Raw genomic sequence first — 17,614 nt, forward strand, 5'->3', positions numbered from 1 at the left:
AAATCAAGACTGTTAGAAAAGGGGTAAATGTTTGTCTGATGTTTACCCTGTGTCTGACACAAGAAAACTTCTTTAGGAGGCAAATATTTGCACTGCTCTGGGAGCAAGGGGGCATGCACATCTCTCACATCGCTGTTTTGAAAAGGCTTACTTAATTTCACATTCTCTGGTTTTATTAAATTCAAATATCTTTAGTTTAATTTTTATACAGTGGGACAACATTCTGACACGGTTCAACATTACACAGATTTGGATATGCCCGAGGTCAAATTATATCATTTCAAAACATAACTGTATGGGGCAAAAGCCTGTTATCTCACAGCTGCTGCTAGTCCTGCCTTGGAATACCAATTATGGAAGCAGACTGTAATCTAGTTTTTCAATTTTAAATAGTTTGTAAATCTCATTTGACACTACTTCAGTAACTTTGTGGAATAAATTTGTTTATCATAAAGAAGTGAGGGGAGTGCAGGGGATTGGAGGTGAACAATAACAGGGAAAAACTAGTTTTTTTAATTTTTCTTTTTTTCCACTTTTCATCCTTCACAGCTTTAAATATAATGGACAAGATAATTTTGTGACTAAATCAAGTCATGCATAAAACATTGATGCATTCTTAAACTAATAAGCTGACTTTACTTTGGTAAAATGATACTAAACAATTATTTACATTTTTTGCATTTCTCCTCACATTCTCTTCACATTTATGATTTTAACATCATGATCACTTCAAAAATTCCAGAAATTTTATGCCTCTATTTATTGGACACAGTTGATGTCTGTACTATTCCTTCTCCATCCTCCTCTTCCCCCATTCTTTCTCCACAGGTAATCTGTGGGAGAGGTAGTTTGACCACTTGAGTTAATGTCATCAGAACATATCCTTCCAAGAAGCTGACAGCTTCTCCAACTTTGATAAGGCATTTTACAATTCCTTTAACTAAGAATCTTCTCCTTATCGAAGAAGGTAGGGGTTTTATATTCCCAAATCATTCTTCAGAGCCAATCACTATACTATTCTGTAATGATAGCTGCATCTCTAATGATCCCAAATTTTGTGTTCTTTATCTCTGTCTACATTTTTATGTGTCTATGTATTGTTTACTAATCTCTTGACTGTTCACTGTAACATTCACTCCTTGATCACATTATATAGAGGCATACAAGGGGCATAATCCAAGCCCACTAGAGAACCAGTCTTCTGAATCACAAGATAAACCAGTTACATGCAAACATGACCTTGGACAAGTCACTTAGTTGATTTGCAGTTTGCAAACTTTGAAATACTACATAAATGTCTGATATTACTTGTCCTGGCTGGTGATCTTACCCTTATAGAAATTTTCTGGTACAGAAATTTCCCCTGCTAAAGACAGATCAGCAACTATTCTGAAAACTATGATCTTAAAATGTTGTCTAGAGACAACAGAGGTTTAGATGACTTGCCCAGGATCAGAAAGGCCAGTATGCAAAATGAGATTAACCTTTACTTTAACCTTTTGGTCTTTGAAGCTGTGTCTCTTTCCAGTATGTCATGTTGCCTTTCTCAGATGATATATTTATTATTATTATTATTATTATTATTATTATTATTATTATTACTACAATTATTAGTGATAGCAATTTTTAAAAATATGCTTAATCATTAAAATTTTTAAAAATCAATTGATATTGAAATGTTCACTAAGCATATTTAACAAAATACCCATGTCATTTGGGGCTGTCAGAAATACCAGGAAGCCTAAGTAGTAAATAATCAAATAAATGAATAGTGACTTAAGAACTCAGGCTAACCTGCAGATGGGATGTATTCCAAAAAGTTTACCTTGTAAATTACCTTTTAGAACTCAAGACATATTTCCCCATAGAAACAATGTTCTAAGTGATTAAATTCCCAGACCAACCCGGAAAGCCTACTGAACGCATAATATAATAGAACTATAATCCCATTAGTACTAGCCTGAGTTCTGGGTCCTGTGAGCAGGAGGGAAGAGGAGGAGGAAGAATTTTGTCCCCCTTTCCAGGATGCAGGGCTGGCCCTAGGCAAAATTTTGAAATAAGTGAAGGTTGTCCTTGACATTTTCCCACCTCCTTATCTGTACCCTCCCCCACCTCCTGGTGTCCCTTCTTATCAGGCCCCAGATCCCCATAACCCTCATGTGGACCCAAGCCCCCCACCACAACATCCCCTCAAGCCTGCCTCTAGCCTCATGCTTAGAACTTCAACCTCCCCATCCCCAATCAAAACTCCTTTTCCCTGATCTAGATGCTCTTAGGCAAATAAATGTTAGAATAAAGTAATCTGAATTGTTTGTGAATGACAACTCCTTAATTTTCCAGGGGATTTGTATTTCTAAAGAGAATATTTGGTAATCCAACTTAATCTCTAATTGGTGGATTATCAGGTAGAAGATAAATTTTGCTGTTTACTTTTTCTTGAGGAGTAAAAGAAAATGGGAAAATTCAGTTAACATATTTTGTGATAGAGTCATCAAGGTAAGCAGACCAGTCACCTGAAAGTTTGTCCTTTATCAGTTCCTCATAGAACATAGTAATGGTGAGGGAGGAAGAAAAAGGAAGAGAAGAAAATAAAATTTAGATTTGATGTAAAGAAAAATCTTAAGAATTATCCAAAAAGATGTATAGACTGCCTCAGAATGTTGTGAGTTTTGTCTCTGAACAATTTGAAATAAAGGCTGGATGATTACTACTTCTGGGGATACTGGAGTGGAAATCCTGAATCATGTCTGAGATAATGGGATCTTGAGTCAGAGGGAATGGAAGATGAAATCATGTAAAATCCTGATGCTTAAGCTTTTGGGAGCTAGAGCAGATAAACCCCCCCCTGGAACTCCATTATTAACTTCCTATGTGACTTTGAGCAAGTCATTAATCCCTTCTCCACTTGCCCCATCTTTTACACCCCATGTGGTTTCCTCATGGGTAAAATAGGGAGAATCATGCTGGCACCACCAAACTTACTCATTTTTGATCTAGTGACACTGGCCTCCTGGATGTTCCATGAACATGACATTATCTCTGGACTCTGAGCATTTGTTCTGGCTATCCCCATGCCTGGAATGCTCTCCCTCAATTCTGCCAACTGACTTCCTTGAAGTCCCAATAAAAATCCCAACATTTACTGAAAACCTTCCTTAACCCCTCTTAATTCTAGTGCCTTCCCTCTGCTAATTACTTCCAATTTATCCTTTATACAGTTTGCTTTGTATATATTGGTTTGCATGTTGCCCCCTTTCCTCATTGGACTATAAGTAACTTGTGGGAAGGGATTGCCTGTTGCCTCTTTTTGTATCCTTAGAACTTGGTGTACTGCTTCACATAACAGGCAATGAATCAATGTCTGATTGGTTAAGAGTAAAGCATTCTGTAAACCATAACCTGCTATTTAAATGTGAGCTATAATCAAATTATTTCATTTTTATGATTAGATCCAGGCACCAGGAGAACAGAAGCCCTGGTTTTCCAACATCTGCTACAAGTCTAAGGGATTGTTCAGCTGCTAGGTGTTTGTGTATGCTGTCTTTTTTCTCTTTCAATATACACATACTCAGCTATATATCTGTGTATTCCTCCATTAAAATATTCCTCTAATGCCTCATTATGATAGGGAGGTGAGCCTGGAACTATGCAGCTGAATGTAAAAGAAATGATTTTGGGGACAGCTAGGTGGCATAGAGCATTGATCCTCACACCTGAGTTCAAATTCAGTGTCAGGGACTCACTATTTGACCTTGGGCAAGTCACTTAACACCAACTTTTAGACCTTGGTTGGCCACCTCAAACTCCAGCTATCAGCACCTCCTCTACAACTTCCTTAACAGAAGAGAATGGTTTGGATAATGAGAGATTAAATGATTTACTTAGGATCACAACCTATCACCTAGCCAGTATATCTTAGAGGTTGGATTTGACCTCAGATCTGCCTGACTTCAAGACTAACTCTATGTGTCACACCATATTTCTAATGACGTTTGATATCCCTGACACTTTGCAGACATTACATTTGGGGCTAAAGGAAATGAGAAGAGTATTGCCAACTTGAGACTGTATGAACAATAATATAGCATTATTAATGCTATATAATAATATGGTAGTAAGAAGTCAAGTTTCCATAGAATTTATGGTTTATAAATTTGTTTACCCCACAATAATCTTATGAGTCAAATAGAATAAATATTAATGTTCCCATTTTAGAGATAAGAAAACTGATGTTCAGAGTAGTTAAGAGATTTACTTAGAATTACACAGTAATGAGTGTCAAGATTTGGGTCTGAATCCAATTGTCCTGACAATTAGAATACTCTAGCCATTGTATGAATTCATTTCTATGTATAGCTGAAAGGAGATCTCTCTCCTCTCTCTCTTTTTCTCTTTCTCCTTTCAATACACACATGCTCATCTATATATTTGTATATTCCTCTATTAAAATATTCCTTTGATGCCTCATTGTGATAGGAAGGTGAGCCTGGGGCCTTATAGGCTATATAATCTCTGAATAGTTTCTACTGAGCTGGAAAGACTATGAGACAGGCTACTCCTAAACCTTCATAGCTAAGGCTACATCCTAAACCTTCATAACTAAGGTTATCACCAGAAGAACATCCATTATTTGACTTCAAGTTTTTTTTTTTTAAATCATATCAGCACATTCTATTATCTTCTAAGGCATGAAAGGTTCTAATTCCTTCAGTAGGGGAAGGACCCAGAGTAATTATTTCAAGGCTCATTGGAAGTAATGATGTACACAAATATTAATAAAAACATTCTATATTCTTCAGAACCCAGGAACCCTCAGGTATAAGGTATTACACTAGTGTTATTGAAAATGGATCTATATGTATATGACCTGTTTCTCCTGCTCACAATTTCTAAGTTATGGAATTTTCTCCCTTATTCTTTGACCCAGCTGAAACTATTCAAACTAAATCCAAAACTTAGGGGAAAAATTAATTGACTTTTGCTCAAAATCAAGTGCATATCTACCTTTCAAAGTTCACCTTTCTCACCCTCACTTCACTACAAGAGGGGTGTGGTGTTCTTTAGACTTAGCCCTCTGCTGTACCTGAATTAATTCTGCTCTGCAGAATTAAAAGGTGAGACAACTTTCAAGGTCAGTGATCAGAACCTAATCTAGAGGAAATGTTCTGAATACAGAGGAATTGCTTTTTTGATGAGTGGTTCAGGTTTCTGATTACATTCTAGCCCAGTAATGAAAAAAAACTTTTCCAAAACATGTTCCCACAGTTCACACACCCCCTCCCCACTGGCAAAGACAGGGCACAGAAGGGGTTTCTAGGTGCCTTGCTTTCTTTAGAACAGGGGTTTGGCCAATTCCTTGTCTGAAAGACAGAATTACTGTTTGTGGGAATTGGTTTCACTCAGGGTTAAGTTAACATGAATAACGTGACACAGAGCTAATGAATAGAGTTTCATTGTCCCTGGACAGATCCTCCACAGATTTACACTATGAACAAAAGAAAATTACAATTACAAAGAAAATGACATCTAATGAGGTTTGATATCCCTGACTCTTTGCAGACATTACATTTGGGGCTAAAGGAAATGAGATTAGTATTGCCAACTTGAGACTGTATGAGCAAAGTTGCACTTGATTTGAGTAATTTCTCCTTCATTTGTGTTTTAAATCCAAATATCAAAGACTTTCAAAAAGGGTACCTTTGATTAGTATGCCCCAGTCCCCTGGGGAGTCCAAACAACAAACATGTCATTGGAAGATTAAATATTATCTCAATTTCTAAACTAAAATTAAGTGGACACAACAGAGCAACACAAAGGGCAGGTCAAGAATGGTCATTGTAAGGACAAATGTATTTCCATAAAAGGTTAAAACTGAAATGAAATTGTATCTTGGCCCATTTTTGTAAAACTGGATTCTTTCCCTTTAAGTAATTAGGAGGCAATGTGGTGGAGTGGAAAACACACTTGATTTAGAGTTGGAGGACCTGGGCTGAAGTATTTGTTCTGCCACTTACTATCTATGTGACCTTTAGTCAAATCATTTGACCTCAATAGACTTTAGTTTCCCCCTATGTAAAATGACAGGATGCATGTACCTGCACCCAAGGATCCACTAGTCCCTTCCAGCTCAAAATTCATGATTGTACTAAAATTTTTAGGTAGATTAAAAGAAAAACAATAAAAAGGATATATCATTTTGAAATAAAATTTGGACTTGGAAGTTTGAGAAAAAATGCTGAATGGATGAATGAAATAATAAAATATTAATGTCTCTTTTAACATCTTCTGCTACACTAATTCTGTCATCTACAAATTACAGCTTAAAAAGGCAACCTTCTCCAAAAAGGAGTGGAGGGCAGACAGGAATTCAGATGCCAAAAGGGAATTTAAAAATAATAATCATCTTGACTTTAGTAGACAGGCCTTACCCTTTGAGAATAACATCTTAGTCCACAAGAAAGCTACCAGATGCTTTAGCCCACCCAAGATGAGACACACAATCTCTTCTACATAGGACCAATGTCCCAAATTGACCAGAAGACAATTAAATCCCTAAACCACCAAAAGCAAGAGTTGCTGATTCCATCAAATTGAGGATAGATAGAACATTGTTTGAGGATGAAAAACAGAAATAAGGAAAAAAATATTTCTTTGGATAGTTTACTCAACCATTGATTCTCATAGTTTCTATAGAATCTGGAGCTCACATTTACAAGGATGATACTCAGTATTAAATTTTGTAATTCTGACAAATGCCAAACTCATTACCATTTTTACCAATAAGGAAGAAAAATGAGTCTGCTCCCTTCTTTTTATGTAAAGCCTTTTGTTCTAAAACAATACAAAGAAAGTCAAGAATTGAATTAAATTTATTTTTCTGTGTTTAAATTCTGTTGGTGACCTTTAATAGCACCTTTAATAGGTTTAGAGCTGGAAGGGACCTCAAAAGCTAATAGAAACAATCTTTTCTATAGTGAATGATCAATATAATATGGTTATTGGCCTTCCATAGTAAGTGAAAAGAAGATGGTAGAATTTAGAATAAGGAAGTTGAAATTTTACTTTCAATTCCAGATTTGAACTTGATTCCTTCCTATCATCTTATCAGAATGCTGGTGAGTCTTCATAGCTTAATAAGACCCATCATGGAGTTTCAAAGCAATGAAAGCCATTATTAAAGATAATGTTCAAGTTCTTTAGTCCTACCAGATTTCTCATGTATTTTGTAATGGGAATATGTTTAATAAAAGTATCTTTGAATATAGAAACAAACAAAATGGCTTTTCTGGATGTGGAGATCTGGTGTCTTGTTCTAGGTTTCTCATTTTCTATGAATTCCTCTTCTCTAACTGTGGATCCATTCATCTCATACTCTTCCTTCCTTCTAGTCCCATCCCTACTTCTTCCCAAACTTACAAGAAAAGAATGTAAATAAAATGAATTCAAGACTGAGAGGAGCTCTAGAAACTTAAAGCACTGTTGCCATATTTATTGCTTCTTATATGATTGTGTAACCTTTCCAACTTTAAGTTTCTTCAAAGCAGGGATTCCATTTAAATTTTTTATGTTTCTCTCACAGAAATTTATACAGGGTTAAGGAACTAGTAAATAATCAATAAATATTTATCAACTTAGTTGATCCACTGAAGCATTTTTAGCATTAATTTCAATTTAACATTAATTAGATCATGACTAGAATTGGGTAGTAAGCATTTCTTGTGTCAGGTTTGGTGAAGCTGGGGAGTACATCAATCATATTATCCACTCTTAATATAGGGAAACTGAGTCACAGAAAAGTTTTAAAATAATTTGGAAAAGCCATTGCAATATGCACTTTGTTCCTTACTTGTCTCTCATACTTCAGCACATTTCTAAAAAAAAAAAAATGATGTTAAGCATACCATTCTATAGAGGAATTAATATCCAAGAATGAAGACTGACCATTTTCTAGAAAGTTTGCCTCAGAGTTAAACAGGCTTGACTTCCAGGTTCCAGGGGCTATGTTAGAAATACTATTTACTGAAAATCATTAAGGGACTCTAAGGCCAGAGTCAGGAAGCAGGATAGTCAAGGCAATCAGTTGGAGATAGAAACTCATCAGGAGGTACAACAAGGGTACTTTTAAATACACACACACAGAGCACAATTTTGAAATATATAGAATGGTATGCTTAGCACTATATTTTTTCTATTAAATGACTAACCCAAATGAGGAGGAATCCTAGAAGGAAGAAAAGAAAGAAGAAGAAGAAGAAGAAGAAGAAGAAGAAGAAGAAGAAGAAGAAGAAGATGAAGAAGAAGAAAGAAGATGATGATGAAGAAAAAGATGATGATGAAGAAGAATGAGAGGTTCATTCTTTTTTGTTATAAAATGTCTTGTTCTAAGAGAATTATGGACTAGAAAATTTGAGTCTTTTTTCCTATTGACCCTTAATACTGGGATCATATATCTAAAACTGGAAGGATCATTTAGTTCAATCTCTTCATGTTATAGATGAGAAAACTGAGATCCAGAGAGGTTGAATGACTTCCCCATAAGGTCACAAAAGTACCAAATGTTAGAGGTAGCTTTTGGACTCATATCCCTTGAGTCCAATGCTTTTTCAATGCCACCCTGCTAACTGTCCTACTTATGACCTTTCTGTTTGAGCTCCATGATAATTCTAAGTGTACTTGTGAAAGGGTGAACCCTAAGTAAAAGGGAGTGTTATTGCTAATTGTGCTATTTTCAATAAATGCTTTTGATTTGAGGTGATTATATCTTCTGACTGACTACAGAAAGGTAAACACTGGTGTGGGCTAATTAGTTTTAGCTTTAAATATGTGAATCAGAGTGCCTTTAACCTAGTACCATTTTTTTTTCCAGGAATTGACTTAAAATTTGGGGTCAGGGTGCTTCTGGAGTGCTACCTTAGTGCTGAGTCTGGAGTCTGGAAGATCTGAGATCAAAGTCAGCCTTAGACTCTTATTAGCTGTGTAATGCTGGCAAATCATATAATCTCTGCCTTAGTTTCCTTAAATATAAAATGGGGATAATAGCAGCACCTATCTCTCAGGGTTTTGTGATGCTTAAATGAGATAATATTTGTAAAAAGAAGTTAGCACAGTGCTTAGCACATCATAGGTGCTATATAAATTCTTATCACCTCCCCCCCCCACATATACACTGTGAGCAAAAGAAAAGTCTTATATCATTTACTTGTTTCTCACCTTTTTCTAGTGATTTTTAATACTAGAAGTATTGTAGCAACAACAGTGAGATAAAAATATTTGCCAGTTGTGTCTCTTTATGGACTTAGAAAAAAGATGTGAAAGACTAGAGATTATGCAGAGAACTTGCAAATATTAAGGTATGATATAAATTTGAGTTATGGTTACTATATATAAAATTATACAGAAATGTGTTACTATCAATGTTATTAATCCCTTATTTAAAACAACTCCTTAATTTTGAAGTAAGAAGAGAGTAGAATTTTTCATCATGTAATTCTTTTCTAAAATTCTTGTTCCTCAGTTTTTTTTAATCTTTTTTTCCTGTTCTGGAACTTTAGGTCTGTCAATCCTAATATTCACCTATGGATTTAGTTAATTTCACTGGACTAAGCAAAATTACTCTTCTTTTTCCAAGGATCAGTTTTCTTTTGCCTTTTTAATATTCATTGATTCTACAACATCTCTGCTAAATGCATGTCCCTTCCTGGGATATCAGTCTGGAAGCTGATGGATTCTCCATTAGTGTTGCAAAACTTGGCTTCATGAAACCAATAGTTTGTGAGCCAGTTCATTTGGAATTGCAAACTTTCAAGCTGAAAAAAATTCCTTTTGACTCTTTCTGAGAGAGAATGTGAAAAATATAAACTAATATATACTTTGGCTCCCTCTGTTTTAATCAATCACTGGTAGCATTTGTGTATTGATTTTGAAAGATTGTGTTTATATATCCCTTGATAAATTTATTCAAAGCTTCTTAAAACTACTTTAATACAGGAATCAATGCTCAGTTGTATGACTGAAGTTATACTCTTTGGTACTCTTTGTTTTTAACCATACTGAATCTCATTCTCTGTTTTCCATTATGTGGAAACTGTTTTTTCTTCCACTTAAAAAAAAACAATGCTGTAAACAAAGAAAGACTGATTATAAGCAGGTTTCACTTTTCTTCACTCCTCAACTCCCCACCCTGTTCTTTGTACACTATCTAAAAAAGGTCAATTCTTCACTTTTCATATTTGCCCATATATACTGGTTTTCACTAAGTTCTGCATAGAGGAAGATAAAAGCTTATGTGTCAGAATTTTGCACCCAAGATAAAAATTCTAGGAGTATAACTCATCTAAAAAATGAAAACTGTAATATATAGTTAGAAGAAAGACAGCTACATCCATATAGGTACTCAGGATAGACCCAAGTAGCCACTACTCTTAGCCTGACCTTAATAAACTGATGTCTACTCTTAATTGGGCTGTAGCAGACTTCTGGTCACAGATATGCAGGTTGGCAAGAAAATGTTTCTTCTGAACCTCTAAAGTTTAGGGTTAGGCTCTATCCTTAAGTTCAAAACTCTTTATCTTTCTTTCTCCTCCCAACTTAATTTTTGAATGCTACCATGAACCCAGGAACAAAACAAAGGGGTAGCCTTTAAGTTTATTGTCCATTTTTTAAACTGAGGCCTAAATCAGGAATTAAGTAAACCACCTGCTTAAACTGGGATCCAGTTTTCTTTACCTAAGCCTTCTCCCCATTAATAATTTAAGTCTTAAAATAGATATATCCTACCTAGACTTGTAATGCATGTACTCGTAATGTACCTTTAACAACAAATGTGGGGCAAGGTCTGTAGTTTGAGAAAAGATTTCTCAGTTCTGATTAAATGTGGGTACAATGTTTAAACATTCTTGTAGACTTTACATATCCCATATCTCTTTCCTTCACTGCCAAATACAAATACAAATACAAATATTGTTGGAGTTCATCAGGCTGTCACATTGACCAAAATAAAGGAGCTAACTCCAGGGTTTGATAAATGTAAAATTGAGCTTTGCAATGTGTCCCCTGGAGACATGAGAGGGTTCTCAGCTTCTGATTCATACTCCCTTTTATACACATTAGACCTCTGTAACCTCCATCTCTTGGTGCACAAAGGAATTTGGACATGCTATCCTAGGTGGCACAATGGATAGATTGTCCAATCTAGATTTAAGAAGATGCCTCTTCCTAAATTCAAATCAAGCTTCTCTTACTTGCTATGCACTGAGCAAATCACTTAAATCAGTTTTCTTATCTATAAAATGAGTTGAAGGAAATGACAAACCACTCTAGGATCTTTGCCAAGAAAACTTCAAAAGGGGGTCACAGAGTTGGACATGATTGAAAAAAAGCCAACAAGAACAATCCCAGTTTCATTCCTGAAGTTCAGAAATTATAGTGAAGTGGGGGTAGAAAAAAGGAGGAATGTGAATGTATGCTATCAGAGAGTGGCAGAATTGGCTTGGGTAAGGACAATAAAAATAAAAGCTGAGAAGAAAAAGAAATTGAAGGAATTAGAATTGGGAAGGAAGAGACAAAACTCTCACTCACAAGAAATCATCTAAAAAACTACTGGAAACAATTAGCAATTTTAGCAAAGTTGCAGGTTATAAAATAAACCCCCATAAATCCTCAACTTTTCTATACATTTCTAACAAGAAACAGGAAGAGCTAGAAAGAGAAATCCCATTCAAAGTAACCTCAGACAATGTAAAATATTTGGGAGTCTATTTGCCAAGACAGACTCAGAATCTGTTTGAAAACAATTATAAAACACTTCTCACACAAATTAAATCAGATTTAAATAACTGGACAAATATCAACTGCTCATGGATAGGTAGAGCTAATAGAATAAAAATGACAATTCTACCAAAACTAAACTATCTGTTTTGTGCCCTACCAATCAAAATTCCAAAAAATTACTTTAATGAGTTAGAAAAATTGTAAGTAAATTCATATGGAGAAATAAAAAGTCAAGAATTGCCAGGAGCTTAATGAAAAAAGGGCAAACGAAGGTGGCTTAGCCCTACCCGATCTAAAATTTTATTATAAAGCATCAGTCATCAAAACTGTTTGGTATTGGCTAAGAAATAGAGTGGTGGACCAGTGGGATAGACTAGGTGTAAAAGCAGGAGATGATTATAGTAATCTGCTGTTTGATAAACCCAAAGAGTCCAGCCATTGGGATAACTCCCTCTTTGGGATAATTGGAAGTTAGTATGGAAGAAACTTAGATTAGACCAACACTTCACACCCTTTACCAAGATAAGATCCAAATGGTTACAGGACATAGACATAAAAAACAATACTATAAGCAAATTAGAAGATCAAGGACCAGTCTACCTGTCAGATCTATGGAAAGGGGAACAGTTTATGACTAAGGAAGAGCTGGAGAACATCACTAAAAACTAATTAGATGATTTAAATTACATTAAATTAAAAAGGTTTTGCACAGATAAAACCAATGTAATCAAGATCAAAAGAAAAGTAGTAAATTGGGAAACAATCTTTACAATTAATGATTCTGACAAAGGACTCATTTCTAAAATATACAGAGAACTGAGTCATATTTTTTAAAACAAAAAGCCATTCCCCAATTGACAAATGGTCAAAGGATATGCAAAGGCAATTTACAGATGAGGAGATCAAAGCAATCCATAGCCATATGAAAAAATGCTCTAAATCATTAATTATTAGAGAAATGCAAATTAAAGCTTCTCTGAGGTACCACCTCACACCTCTCAGATTGGCCAGTATGACCAGGAAGGATAATGATCATTGTTGGAAGGGATGTGGGAAATCTGGGACACTATTACACTGTTGGTGGAGCTGTGAACTCATCCAACCCTTCTGGAGAGGTATTTGGAACTATGCCCAAAGGGCAACAAAAATGTGCATACCCTTTGACCCAGCAATACCAGTACTGGGTCTATACCCTGAAGAGATGAGGAAAAAGGGTAAAAACATTACTTGTACAAAAATATTTATAGCAGCCCTGTTTGTGGTGGCAAAGAATTGGAAATCCAGTAAATGTCCTTCAATTGAGGAATGGCTTAGCAAACTGTGGTATATGTATGTCATGGAACACTATTGTTCTATTAGAAACCAAGAGAGATGGGATTTCAGGGAAACCTGGAGGGATTTGCATGAACTGATGCTAAGTGAGATGAGCAGAACCAGAAAAACACTGTACACCCTAACAGCAACATGGGAGTGATGTTCAACCTTGAGGGACTTGCTCATTCCATCGGTGCAACAATTGGGAACAATTTTGCAAAGAAGAGTGCCATCTGTATCCAGATAAGGAGCTGTGGAGTTTAAACAAAGTACAAGGACTATTCCCTTTAATTTGGAAAAAACCCCAGATATCTTATTGTCTGATCTGGTTACCTCTGAGAATTCTGTTCTCTTTAAGGATATGATTTCTCTCTCATCACACCCAATTTGGATCAAGGTACAACATGGAAACAAAGTAAAGACTGACGGAGTGCTATCTGTGGGGTGGGGGTGGGGGGAGGGAAGCAAGATTGGGGGAAAATTGTAAAACTCAAATATCTTTAATAAAAAATTTTAAAAAAACAAAAAAAGAAAAGAAAGCATTAGATAATATGTTTTGATGAGATTTTATACAGCTTAATAAAATAATTTTTAGGAAGGTGAAAAAATAAAAAAAATAAAAGCTGATATTAATAAAGTACTTTTAAAGTTTGCAAAGCAAACTTTTCTCATTTTACCTTCATTGACAATCCTATTAAGAATCTCATCAAAATTATTCTAATTTTACAAATGATATAACATTCTCTAGAGAAGGTGAAAACTATAAACTCATCTATACTTAAGCTCCCTCTTTGTTTTAATCAATCACTGGTAGCACCTGTATATGATTCTAAAAGATCATGTTTATATATTCCTTGATAAGTTTATTTAAAGTCTCTTAAAACTACTTTGATACAGCAATCAATGCTCAATTGTTTGACTGAATTTGTGCTCTTTGGCACTTTCTGTTTAGCTAGACTTAAAGTCAGAAGCTAGGAAGCATTCATGATAGGATTTGCACCCAAGTCTTTCTTATTCAAGTCATGAATAAAGCAAAAAAGGAATAACACAACTTAGTAATAAGAGTGGGAGAGGGAAGGGATTTAATTTAGATGGTAAACTCCAAACTGGGCTCTGATTTTGGAAAGACATAAGTCAATGGGAAAGGTGGAGGTAGAGAGGAGAGAAGGAGGAAGAGAAATCATGATAGGTTGTTTTTTTCCCCCAAAGAGGCACTTATGTGATATTTTACTGACAGAAAAAATAAAGAATTAAAATCACCCTCAAGGGGTCAATATGAGAAGTAGTGAGATAAAGATAGTGTGCCAAGAATACTTTTAAAATATTTTGTATTTATTTAAGGCAATAGGGCAAGCTCACACAGTGAGGTAATTGTTAAGTATCTGAGACTGTATTTGAACTCAGGTCCTCCTGACTCCAGGGCTGGTGCTCTCATTGCACTACCTAGATGCCTCTATGTCAAAGATACTTGACCTAAAGCAGGTAGCCTTGGCTGAAAATTTTTTAGAGACTTGCTATATCATAATGGGCAAAGCACTTTATCCTTTTGAGCCTCAGTTCTCTCATCTGTAAAATGACCATAATAATAATACTTGTAATGCCTACTTTACCAAATTGTTGTGAGGGAAAGTACTTGGTAAAACTTTAGGATTCTATAAATGTTACCTTCCTATTTCCAGACAGGATCCCATTCAGAGTTTATACTTATGTTGGATGCTTGCATTTTTGAGCATCCTTTCTCTTTTCATTTTCCTCTTATTTGTTTTGCTCTGCAAGTGGAGATTTTGAAAGCCATGGGGGGAGAGGAAAGGATCAATGGTTGGCTCTGTGTGTGTGTGTGTGTGTGTGTGTGTGTGTGTGGTAACTGGGAAGCAAAGATTAGATAAGTGGCTATGGCTGGCAAACTGGTCTTGGCAGTTCAAAGATGTTCTATGAATTGAAAAACTCGGGAAACAGTCATAAACCCTAATGACTTGCAGACAAATTCTAAGGGACAAATTTTACTTTGCCTGGTAGAATGTTGGAGTGGAAGAGACCTCAATGACTATTTATCCAAATTTCTTCATTTAATAGATTAAAAAAAAGCCCAGGGAAGCCTAGAAACCTTAAAATCACAGGTTATTTGAGCTGAAAGAGACCTTCCTTAAAGGTCATTTAGGCCATACTCTTTGTTAAATAGAAGAGGATATTGAATTTCAGGGAGTTTAAATGATTTGCCCAAGGTCACACAAATCATTGGTGGCAAAGTTGGGGCCAAATTCAGAGCCTTTGATTTTTTGCCTATTGTTTCCACTATACTATGAGACCTCTAAACTAAGATAAAACAGGAAGAAATTAGGCTACATCTCTGACTTCCCTTAGCCCTGCCTCATATTCATGGAACAGAATGCTGAAACCTCACCACTTTTCTATTAGTAGGTTTAATTATACCCCTGATAATAGCCCTTGACAGAAGAGGTAGGCATTATGTTGAAAGTAGACTTACACCATGGAGAGCTCCAAAGTCCAAATTGTTGTGCTGGAGAGCACCAGGGCTTCTCACACACAGAATGTCAGAAATTAAAAGGGAATTTAGAGATCAATGAATTAACTCTTTCCTTTGACAGCTGAGGATACAGAGACAAAGTGAAAACATGACCTATCTAAACAACTAAATGGCAGACATGTGAACAGCCCAGTTTTCCTACTCTAAGACCCTTGCCTTATTACCCTCTCATGCTTTCCATCTCCATTTTTGTTATGCCTAGTCATCATCCCCAAATTGAGAGCTCTGAAAATAAACATCAGCTATTTTTTTCTTAATCTTTAGTCTGGATATTAAATGCTGTCGTGAGTTGAGTTTACTCCATACTTCTGTAGTTCTATGAATCAATCTATTAAGTAATAAATAATTACTAATCTGTACTACAAAACAGGCACCATGCTGAGTCTTCCAGTCTCTATATTATGCTTTTTAAAAAATGATAGGCTGGCAAGGCCCCCTAACCTTTGTGATCTTGTTTATTGTCTTTATTTGAAGACCTACATGTAGCACAGTCCTAGTATAGTAAGCACTATGCTTTCTAAATGATTGTTGACTAAATGACTCATGGACTACCACATTTGTTGCTCAAGGGCCTTCCTAGTTAAGTTTAGGAAAGCTTTATCACCAGCTAAGCAGAGTGATAAATTGTATTAGCTGAAAAGAGAGTAGAAAGTCATCTACTAATTTATAAAAGATTTCTGAGTATGAAGATGGAGAAAATATCTACATTAAAGAAATTCCAGGTCCTGAAATATATAAGAGTTAGTCAGGGTCAATGTAGTTCCTTGAGGGACCCAATTTATAATTATAAAGTACACTGGGACAACTAGGTTCATTATTTATAGGAATAACTTAAGAAACCAACTAGCTACCAATGAGTGATGGATGATTTTATATAATCTCTTAAACTCTCTCCTCACAATATCTTAGTGTTTGCTCTCTTGTCTTGTGGTCTCCCCAACTGACTCCAGTCTAGTTTTCCAAATCATCATATATTAGTTCCTTTCCCACACTCTAGAATCCAGACAGTTTGGCCTTTTGTTGCTTTTTTTCCTTTGGAGTTCACCTCTGTCAGTTGTAAAATAAACAATTGCTAAATACTCACTATGTTGTAGTACTATGCTAACTGCTTAAAGATCTGAAGAAAGGTAAAAACAAGGACCCTGCTCTCAAGAAGCTCACATTCAAATGGGGAAAATGACATGTAAATAATTCTGTACATTCAAGATAGATAAAATATAAATGGAAGGTGATCTCAATGCCTTTTTACAGGTTGTCTATCTTATCTGGAATTCACTTCCTCTTCAACTCTACCTCTTAGAACTTCTTGTTTCCTTCAAAACTCAGATCAAGTGTGACTTTTTTTTTAAGATTATCTTGCCCAGACTGAAGATGCCAATTACAGGTCTGAGCCAACTGCTAATTGGCAGGGGAACTTTGACCTACTCTATTTCTACCTGGACTAATTTACTCCTGTGACAGTCTGGTGGCCTCCTGGTACTGGAGGATTGAAATATTGGCAACAGAGAAGACACCCAATCATCTCAGTGCAATGTAGATAATATTTATGCATTCCCTTTCCCCAGCTCTGACCTCCCAAGCTTAAGCAATCCACCAGTTTCAGAATCCTGTTAACAAGGATTACAAGTATGAGTCCCACACCTGAGTTCAAGTGAATAAAGCCTACATAAAGTTTCTTTGACTCCCCATCAGCTCTGTTTCTCCTTTTGTTTATATTAATTTGGTATATGCTTAAAAACTATATGTTGGGGAGGCTAGGTGGTACAGTGGATAGAGCACAGGCCCTGGAGTCAGGAGGACCTGAGTTCAAATAAGGCCTCAGACACTTAATAATTACCTAGCTGTGCTGCCTTGGGCAAGCCACTTAACCACATTGCCTTGCAAAAACTTAAAAAACAAAAAATCATAAAGTCTACTTTAGACTGATGCTTCTGGGAGAAAGGAACTGCTTGATGTTCATTTCTGTATTTGAAGAGCCTTGACCAG

The 17,614-nt window shown here is 35.8% G+C and overlaps 1 protein-coding gene across 1 annotated transcript in view; it reads right to left on the reverse strand.

Annotated features, from left to right (window-relative positions):
* Window positions 1–17,614, reverse strand: part of SLC1A3 (solute carrier family 1 member 3) — a 104,813-nt gene that overhangs the window by 81,240 nt on the left and 5,959 nt on the right. The gene's annotated exons all lie outside the window — the stretch shown is intronic.

This window comes from Macrotis lagotis, chromosome X (assembly GCF_037893015.1).
Source record: "Macrotis lagotis isolate mMagLag1 chromosome X, bilby.v1.9.chrom.fasta, whole genome shotgun sequence".
In the NCBI taxonomy this organism is placed as follows: Eukaryota; Metazoa; Chordata; class Mammalia; order Peramelemorphia; family Peramelidae; genus Macrotis; species Macrotis lagotis.